Source organism: Carcharodon carcharias, chromosome 9, assembly GCF_017639515.1.
Source record: "Carcharodon carcharias isolate sCarCar2 chromosome 9, sCarCar2.pri, whole genome shotgun sequence".
NCBI lineage: Eukaryota > Metazoa > Chordata > Chondrichthyes > Lamniformes > Lamnidae > Carcharodon > Carcharodon carcharias.
This window is the reverse complement of record NC_054475.1, coordinates 131,345,403-131,355,576: the sequence shown is the minus strand read 5'-3', so window position 1 is coordinate 131,355,576 and position 10,174 is coordinate 131,345,403. Positions and strand designations below refer to the sequence as shown.

Sequence of the window (10,174 nt, the reverse complement as noted above, 5' to 3'; positions counted from 1 at the left end):
TTTTTCAGTTAGCGGGGGCTGTTTCCCGTTTTGTGGTGCAGTCCTAACTTTTTGTGCCACTTTCGGCTGAGTATTCCTGCCCGAATTGCTTGTGAATCCCTTATAGCGCTTTCCATAGCCAGCGCTATTTCTAATGCTTTCTTAAAATCAAGAATCACTCCAGCCAGCAATCTTCGCTGAATACTGTCTTCCTGCCTGCCATGTACTAAACTATCCCTGAGCATGTCATTCAGGATTTCACCAAAATCACAATATTCTATTAGCTGTTTTAATTTCACCAGATTGGTAGCAATTGTCTCACTCAGGCTCTAATCTGTGAATTGAACCTGAACCTCCTCATTGTGACTGAAGGCTTGAGTTGAAAATGCCCGTTAAAAGAAGTCCAGTAATTCACTGAACATCTTCAAATCTGAGGCACTGGGGCCATCAAGCTTCAAATTAAACTGTAGGTCTTGTTCACACAAATACTCAGGAGGATTGCTCTCCTTTTTTCTTACCCCGTGATTTTGTTTGCTTGAAAGAAAAACGCAAGACGTTCTATCTATTGAGACCAATCGTCTGAGGCCAGCTCAAAGGGATCGATTCTGTCAAACTGAGGCATTTCAGGTGACTATATCTTCTGTTATTTTTAACGAAGTTAGATATTCACAATCATTGGGCAAGGTACAGCACCGAATCTGATTTACCCTCATCGCCAGTTTGTTTTAGAGTTGATCTTCAGACAACTTTTCTTCATTTAACTTCATTTAAAAGATAGCAGCAGCAACTACAGGTGTACATCAAACTTCATAACTAAAGAAGAACTCCCCAGTAGAGGTTCCCCGTCCTGCTAACACATTGGTGGATCATGTGATTTTACAACAGAGGATTATTCTTAAAGCTACAGTTCAACATTTCCCAAAACTATATTATTACACCCAGTTATTTACTGAAAGAATGAAACCACAAGATTCCAAGGTTAAAAAAAAACAATTTTTACTGTACATGAATCAACCAAAGCAAACACTATATACTATCTTAGGTAACTGCCTATACTCTAAAACCCAGAATCAACAAAAGTTAAACATGAATTAACAGGCAAATTGCAGACGACTATAAACTATAAATTACACATCAAATGGCAGATACAACAAATACAGATCTTACAAATTGGCTCAGCAGTCCTCTCAGCATACATCTCATCAGTGTCAGTCACAAAGTCCTTCAGACCTCTGTCTTCCTTACAAAGTTTGTCCAAAGATCTGTGGGTTGAGAATCAGCCTGTTCAGTCAAACAGGCCCCAACTGAAAAGGGAAACTGACAAAGGAAACTGACCCTCCCAGTTTAAAAGGAAATTAAGACTGAAATTGAGAGATTGGAAACCAAAACTTCTGGGGAGACTGAAACTGTAAAAGGACACAGATCCATCAGAGCTCAGATGATGATCCTAGTGGTGCAGTACAGGCAGGCTGAACAAGATGGAGGCTAGATCCAGAAACTTCATTTGTTTTGCTGGAGTTTGATGCTGCATCTATTCAATCTAAAAAATGAGCATGTTGCCAGGAAAAACAATGCAATTGCCGGTGCTCTGAGTGTGGGGAGAAGGCAGTCACTGAGTTATGATAATTCTATGATGCTTAAATCCTGCTTATCCTAAATTGTTACATTTACTTGATTTGCTTTGGTCAATCCATTACAATTTTGTAAATAAGATGTGTGTCATTGTGAAATATGAAATGGTGTGTATTAAGCTTTTTGTTAAAATGCTTAGGATGATAAGAACTTGCTATATTTCAAAATTATGAAGAAAACGTTACTACAGTAAAGCTTTCTTTTTTCCCAAGGGGATAAGTGTGATGAAATTGCTGATTTTATAGTTTGTATTTTCTGAGACAGACCCTAACTGAAAAAAGAAACTGAAAAGGGAAACTGAGAAAGGAAATGATGCTTCCAGTTTCGGAGGAAACAAAGGCTGAAACCAGGGTTGGAAACCAAATCTTCTGGGCAGACTGAAATTGGTTGAAACCATCTAAAAGGGCAAAGAGCCATTAGAGCTCAGGTGATGATCCCAGTGGTGAGGTACAGGCAGGCTGAAAAAGATGGAGGCTAGATCTTAAAGTTGAGAATAGGCAAATGTACAGTTGCTGCGGCTGTTTCTGTTATGAAGATAACATCGCTGGATCTATGCCATCCAGACCATCGTAAGCAGAATTGAGGAGGTTCTGCTTGTGCCAATTTTAGTGAAAACCATGCTTGTAGAACTTGGGTTGGTTGTGCACTACTGTTGCTGGGGATCAGGCTAAATCCTAGAAGGAAAGGAGCTGAAATTCTTTGTGAGGAAGACAGAGGGCTGAAGGACTTTGTGATTGAGGTTGATGAGATATATGCTGGGAGGACGGCCGAGCCAATTTATAAGATCGGTATGAGTTGCATCTGCCATTTGATGTGTAATTTATGGTTTATAATCGACCGCAATTTGCCTGTTAATTCATGTTTAACTTATGTTGATTTTGGGTTTTAGAGTATAGGCGGTTACCTAAGATAGTATTCAGTGTATGCTTTGGTTAATTTTCTTGCAGCAAAAATTGACTTTTTAAAACTTAGAATCTTGTGGCTTCATTCTTTCAGTAATTAACTGGGATTTTAGATTTCCTCTATTTTCAAGAAAAAAGCTATTGATCTTGACTGAGCTTTTAACAAAACATGTGGCAGAAACTCGCGACCTTGACCAGATGTCATCCTTGAATTGAGGGACAGCTGGCAACAATGATGAGCATTTTGCATGGGGAGGAAATGAGATATAGTAAAACTGTACAGTAACAATATAGGGGCTGGTAGTGACAATATAGGGGCTGGTAGTGATACATATGAGTTGTATAGTACCAGATTGGAGTGAATTGATTGCTTTTTGCCCTTTAACGAAGGAGGAGACTGACTTCAGTCCAGGTGTACTGGCTAATAACAAAACCATTTCCAATATTTCAGTTTGGTCCTGGGGGCAGATCAGATCAAAAAAGGGATACACATAGGGTGCGGCACAGTTTCACTGAACAAAAATTCTTTCCTGCAACCTGATGGCACTTTAGAGAAAACCTTTTTATGCTGAACTACAGAGGATAAAAATCACTGTCAATCTGAAGTTAGAAAATTGTTCAACAGCTAGTGATCAGTTGCCTAGCTGCACCTGATGGTAATCAGATCTGCATATATAGGAACACAGAAAACATCAGAATATGGTTTTGCCCAAAGGATAAAGAACTTTAATCCTGAAACTAAGAATGAAGGATGGGGTTTTGAATAGCCTCACAATAGCATTAGAAGGGCTTGTTCTTACAAAAAGAACAAATGACAAGAGGAATGAAAAAAGACCAGTCACCCCTTTCAGGCCATTCTCTTCTTTGAATCCTGTCTCATAATGATCCAAACATTTTCATTCCTGCCCTACTCAAAAAGTCCTCCATCCATCAATGAATTAGGCCATTTTAAACTGAAATGCTGCTTTATGCTGTCATTCTTCACTGCATCAAAATACTTTTTAGACTGCTGAGTCAATAGGTGCATACAAGCGCTACTCTGTGAAAGAAATAGGCTGCACCCATCCCCTCACTCAATGCTTCAATCCACATCCCTCTGATTAAAGGGTTAAGTAGGACAGATATTAGAATTAGTTCAGCGCCCTCAAGAGGCTCATCTCCTTTCAGTATCAATCCTCTCTCGGGAGGCTGCGCATGATAGGTGAAAACCTAACTCTTCAAAAGGAGTGAACAGTCTGCCCTCACCCCAGCTCAGTGCCTAAATTTAGACAGTAATATTAGTGCTTATGTTATGGGTGAGTCCATCACCAGACCAGGACATTACATGACAGATGCATCAGCAGTTCTTATTTTAAAATCTCTTAAGCTGGAAGTTATTCAGACATTTCCAAGGTACAAGGCAATTTGCCAGAACTGAAATATCCACCTTTGCAAAGGCCCTGCAAAGCCCTCTTTGCCATTATCTCTCTTCCCACCTTCAAAAAACATCTTTATTACCTCTCTTTCTATCTTGAAAAAAATCCTAAAATCTGTCTATGTCTCCAATTATTTTCCTGTATTTGTGTAAAACAAAGGCTGACAACATTTCAGCTGTAAGTGATAGCTTTCAAATTAACCAATGTCTGTGTCATGCTTGAGTCAATTCATATAGATATACAGTTCAATTGAAATGGTTATGCTGGAATAGTCATCAGAAATCCATGGCTTGCAAGACAAGAATTTATATATCTGCAATGTAACAGGGCCAAAAGAGGACAGACTGTGGCAGAAATAGAAATCTATTGAAAAGCTAGAAAATTTCTCTCAACAACTGTCCTTGCTTAAGTTACTGTCCTATTTTGGCTGAACTGAAAAATAGAACTGCTCTTCAGCTTCTCGGTAACATCTCCAATCTTCACTGGGCCTTTAATTCTGTTCACCAATTTCTCAGTGTATCCATCTCCCCACAACTTCATTTAACCCGAATTTCAATCTAGAGACCAAAAGTTGTTTGTCACATTGCATTAACATGATTCCAGAATAGAAAGAGTATGGCAGACTTCAGATATCTCTCAGGACTGGCAGAGTACTTGCTAACAGGGAAACGGCTGTAATTCTGAAGTGCCAGCACATAGAATACAGAAATGAAGAAAATAAATTTTTAAAGGATTCTTTGACTTACATAACATAAAACAATAAAAACACACATCGATACATTGTATCAAAATAAATAAAAATGCTACATATACACAACTTGCACTCATGTAGTGCCTTTAAATGAAGTTAAATGTCCTAAAGGTAACTGTTAAAACGCACAGCCCACAGCAAAACATGGACTCATGAAACAGCATGAAGTAACAGGTGTAATAAGTTTTGAAGTTGTTACTGCCTTTTCCATCATACCAGAATTCTCAGGCACTAGGACCGCAGGGGAAACTTTTCAAAGCCATGTTAGGAAACTGTGATTTAAAATGCGAGCTCTCACACAGCCAGTAAGAAAGAAATAGTCAAACGCAACTTAGTGTCTGTGAGCAGCAGAAAGAGAAATTTCAGCAGTCTGGACCTGGGCACTGTACGCCAGATGTAACCCCAGGGGCAGAGTTCTAAGCTGGATGTCTGCTTTTAAACGATGTTAGCTTAAAGCAGCAACAAGAGAGAGGAGACAATTGATTTGTGAAATGGAAATTGATTTGGACTTTAACTGTATTACACACAGACTGGAGTTAAACAAAGAACTGTGATTCTGTTTCCTTAAAGATACAGGTAAGGATTTTTAATTTATTATATTATTGAATCCCGTGCATATTCTTTAAATAATGTTTTGAAAATCAAATTATTGAACTCAGTTACTTGGATATAACATCTGCTGCTAACTGGGTTCTGAGCATATACTCAATGACTATTTTACTAAGAATATTTTAATTCAGATTAATATAAAAATGAATTACAGTAAAACTCAAATTTTTTTCACAGTCCATGTTAATCATTCTTAGGGACTCATGGCAAAGAAAAAAAACACTTAATTAGGGAAAAAGGATTTTTTTTTATATTGCAAAGCCCAGGTGACTTTACTGAATTCTGGGCCCTGATCAATGTTGAAAAAGTACAAGACAAGATAAATTGAGAAGTAATGGTTTAATTATGCCAAGTTTGGGTTTTAAGAGTTTCTACAATGCAGAAGGGAGGGAAAATTAAAGAAAGCAAGGATTAAGAAAATATTTTTAAAACTATATAAAATTGCTTAATCTTCTAAATTGTGTTGCTAACTCGAGATGAGATCACTGGATTAAATGTGATCAACTGTGATTTTAAATCTGAGTAATTGAGTGATTTGTTTTTCAAGATAATAGTTTGTATTTTAAGTATAATGGTTTGATTAGTATTCCCACATTGTCAGTGAACAGTAAAAGAATTTGGTCAATTTAAATTCAAAACAACATGAATAAATGGGAAGAGGTTTAATTCATTACAATTTCACAGAATGAAAGTGAATGGGAAGTGAATTGCTCCTTTGGAATTTAACGACTGGGTCAGAGCTTGTATCAGATGCATCTTTGTTTGCAATTCAAAATAAGCGTCACTCTCCATTAAGAATGCATGTTTTGCAGTCCTAGTCCCCTTCCCCCACCTGTCGTTTTCACCTTATGAACCTGGTAATTGTTCCTCTGAATTTAGTTAGTCTTATCAGAGTTCAGGAATGGTTACTACCAGATGCTTTAGTTAAAGTGTAAACGATATCCAGTAAAAACTCTGCAAGGAACGCAAGGTAAAACAAGAATGAAGTACCCAAGAAATCTCACATGTTTAAGCATGAAAGTTCTGAAATCACAAATTGTCCAAGCCCTGAAAATAATACAATAGCTTTCTTCATTTATTCTTCTTCAGTAAGCTGTTACTCGAACTTAAGGCAGAAAATCTGAAATACAAAATACCAGGAGAACACAGCAAGTCTGTCAGCATCTGAAAGATTAACATTTTTGCTGGAGTCCTTTTGTCAAAACTTCACTGTAACTCCTGATGGGAATCCCAGCTAATAATTTCACTTCAGATCTGATCTATCCTGATTTGTATTTCCATAGTTTTCTCTTTTAATTTAAAATGTGTGTTGTTTGAACAAAGCTGAGAAGAGAACCGTTCATATATTTTGTTCATGAGGCACTGAGGACTGATTAGTTGCCATCTTCTAATATTCATTTATGAATGTTTGGAAGAAATATTAACATTTTCATTTTAAAAAAGTGCTTGGCAGACATTAATTGTTAGTTACTTGGAAACTATGGGCTGGATCTTTGATTTAGGTTTGGGACCATTTTTGGGTCCTGAACCCACACCACATCAGATGTAGAATCCCCCACCCCATGTGATTTTTCAAACAAAAGGCCAATTAATGGCTAGAGGAAGGGCTCACCGTCCAATTAAGGCCAATGGGAGAGCTCCTGAAGCTGAGAGCCAATAGGGAGTCCCCAGCACCGAGAGATCAGCAGCCTGCCATTGAAGAGGGAAAGCACAGGGCACCTCAAGGTTGCAAACATTTTAAATATAGAATTGCGCACAGCGACCAGACAGAACCCCTCTGCAGGGCAATATTCAGCCACAGCTGTGGGTATTAAAAATTCATGCCAATGGTGGCGGGAGTGTTTAAAAAGGCTACTGGAGTGCTGGCTTCTGTGTCTGTCACCAGGAGGCCACCTCCTCTCACTGGCTGTGTTTTGGTCACAAAAGTTCCAGTTGGCGCATGAGGGGCTTTAATAGGCGGCTTAATTACTTTTGTTGGTGATACTGCCGCTTGCTGAATATGGTAAGCTGTTTTGACCTCAATGCAGCCTTTTGGAAAATGGTCCAGGGGCACACCCATGCTGGAAAACCAGCACGCTGGCCACTGGCTAGAAATTTTTGGCCCCTCTGCCTCTGATCCTTCCCCTTAAACAGGTTCAGATTTCCAACCCTAAGTTTTTTCTGTTTAATATTATTGTGCCAAAAATGACAGCTGTTAATTTGGATTCTTTTTTGTAACAATAAAAGAAAGTTTGCCATACTCTTTCGTTCAGACAGTGCCTCTTTAAAGAAGTGTTGTCACTTCATGGTGCAGTTTGACAGGAAAGAGTTATTGGGATGTTGCCAATTTCTGGAACAGTCAATAACAGAATGTTCTGAAAAATTCAGGATTGAGTGCAGCCAGGTTGGCAACAATTGTAAGTTGACACCACATGTGTATGACTGCATGCTCAATTTTCATTTCCTGCCTTTTTTTTGGAGAGGGTAAGGTTCCCAATTTTATACCCTTTTCTTTACCCTTCCCCTTGCAAGAAATTAAATTTCCACAAATGCCAGTAGTCATTTATTACTTTGTCCAAATTTCCATTCTTCATGTATGATCTAGATAGGAAGTGATGGCAGGCTATTTGGCCATGGAAGACAGCACATTCAAACCTATTCTTGTCCTCATCCAATGTCCACACATATGCACTTTCCAGCAGGAGTCACTTGATAGTGATTTGGAATGAGAACACAGGCTGACCATCTACTCCCTAGCCCAGGGTATTGAACTCAGCTTGGAGCTTCCCACTGGTAAAGATTACTCATCACAGACCTGGCATAAGACATAAAATGAGAAAATTCTGGAAATGTTCAGCAGGTCAGACAGCATATGTGGAGAGAAACAGAGTTAACGGGCTGAATTATACAGGACACCAAATTCTTCACCGCCATCCTTTCTCCCCACCGCCGCCACCCCCCCCCCCCACCACCCCACCACCCCCCCCCCCCCCCCCCCCCCCCCCACCCTGTGTTGCCGCCGCAGCCATTTAACAGCCTGAAAGCAGGACTTCAGCCCTTCTGGATCAAGAAATCCTATCTCAGAGCTGCTGGCCATTCAGAAGCTGGCAGCTGTCCAGCATCAACAGCACCACAGGCAGCAATGGCCTCTGCTGGTACTGCACTTAGGGCTTGCAGAGCTGCAATTCAGCCCAGCAGGTGAGTCAGGAAGCTTCCTGGATGGCAAGGTAGCAGGTCTGTGTGAAGGGGGTGGAGAAATTTGAAAGGCCATGGGGGTAGGAGAACCAAGGGAGAGTAACAACTTGGTGGGGCATCGCCGATGGGCCTCATAGGCCCATTAAGGAGGGAAGCCTCCTACCTGCCAGCAGGCCATGCAGTAAAGCTTGCTGGGCTGGGCGCTTGCTGTGGGCTTCTCCCACCGCCAATTAAATCCTTGTGGCAGTGGAATGAGGCCCTTAATTAGGCATCAAATACCAATGGTAAAACAGCAGTGGGCAGGCAGGCTGCCAGCTAGATTTTACATGCCCTAGCCTACAAACCCACTTGCGGAGGAACATATAATCCAGCCCAACATTTCAAATCATGATGACCCTTCATCGGAATACATCCCAACTGAGCAACTCTTTCCTGTTAAACTCCACAATAAAGTGACAACTTCAGATCATGAGTTTTGATGAAGCATCATCATGATCTGAAATGTTGCTTCTATGCACAGATACTGTCTGAGCTGCTGAGTATTTCCAGCATTTACTGTTTTTATTTCAGATTTCCAGCATTTGCAGTATTTTGCTTTTATGATGGGATAAGACATTCCTTTTAAGTATGACTCCGTGTCATGCCAGGTGGTGCATTGACTCAATGAGACATCAGCTGTCAGGCAGTGTCATTTCCCTTATTTTATCCCTAGTCCCTGAACTCCTTACACCACATGCTAACTGCAGCTGAGAATGCAGGTGGATGACCTGTTCTAGGGCTCTCTTGCCACTGCTCTGATCAGCTGCTTGGAAGTGAACAACTGTAGCCAAGAGAAAACTATCATTCCAATTTCTTTCCCCTCTCATTGTGAGAAGCTGCCTGGTCTCCTCGGAGCTCCCCCCTGCTTAAACAAGGAAGAGATAGGGTCTAAGTGAAATTAGAAACCAGACTCATATCCGTCTTATTGGCATCACGGTGACAAGATAATTTCAAGTTCAACACAAATTATGAACTCTTTAAACATCAAATATGAACACTGATGCAACATCATTGAATTATGTTAATGGAAATGCTCTTGGATACCAACCTGGTAAAGCAGACTGTAAGGCACTGCACCAGAGTTGCATTAACATGTATGTTAAATGGAGAAATGCCAAGGAATTTAAAAGGGTCCCAATACCAAAATAAATGTATATAATTAGGAGAAAGTGGAAACAGTCAGTCAATCAGGATTGCTACTACTAATTTATTTTATCTCGGTCAAAAGAAGAGTTTATTTTCAAAAACATCTTTGAAAATTCCACTCATTTGCAGTGTAAGCTGCCCAAGGAGCTGTGCCTACCTGAACATTTGCCCCAATATAATGTCGTTTACCGCCTCATTTACATCAGCACTCCAGCCACTGCTGCCTTCAACCACCAACCGCAGGATGGTCAAAACATCCTATTACAGGGAGGCGATCACATTGACACAGGCATAATGGATCAAATAGCTTCACTTTGTGTGGTTTTATTTCCTTTTCAATATGAAGATAGGGATCCTATAACATATATTGCATATTTCTGGACACAATGAGCTCTTGTGGGGACAATACAGACCGGTTACTTTACTGGATTAGTAATTTACAATCTTGCACTAATATCAACCCCTCGTCACCTTTATTGCGACTGAGATAATTGCCAGTCAGCTAATAACTTTTCAACATAGGAATA

At 40.0% G+C, this 10,174-nt stretch overlaps 1 protein-coding gene across 4 annotated transcripts in view; it reads left to right on the top strand.

Annotated features, from left to right (window-relative positions):
- The first annotated feature begins 4,992 nt into the window (after window positions 1–4,992).
- The window catches only part of LOC121281873 (serine protease 23-like), a 41,471-nt gene continuing 36,289 nt past the window's right edge, over window positions 4,993–10,174 (top strand). For all 4 annotated transcript variants that reach the window (XR_005943969.1, XM_041194966.1, XM_041194968.1 and 1 more), the window contains exon 1: window positions 4,993–5,255. The gene's annotated coding sequence lies outside the window, so the exon portion shown is untranslated. The remainder of the gene's footprint in view (window positions 5,256–10,174) is intronic.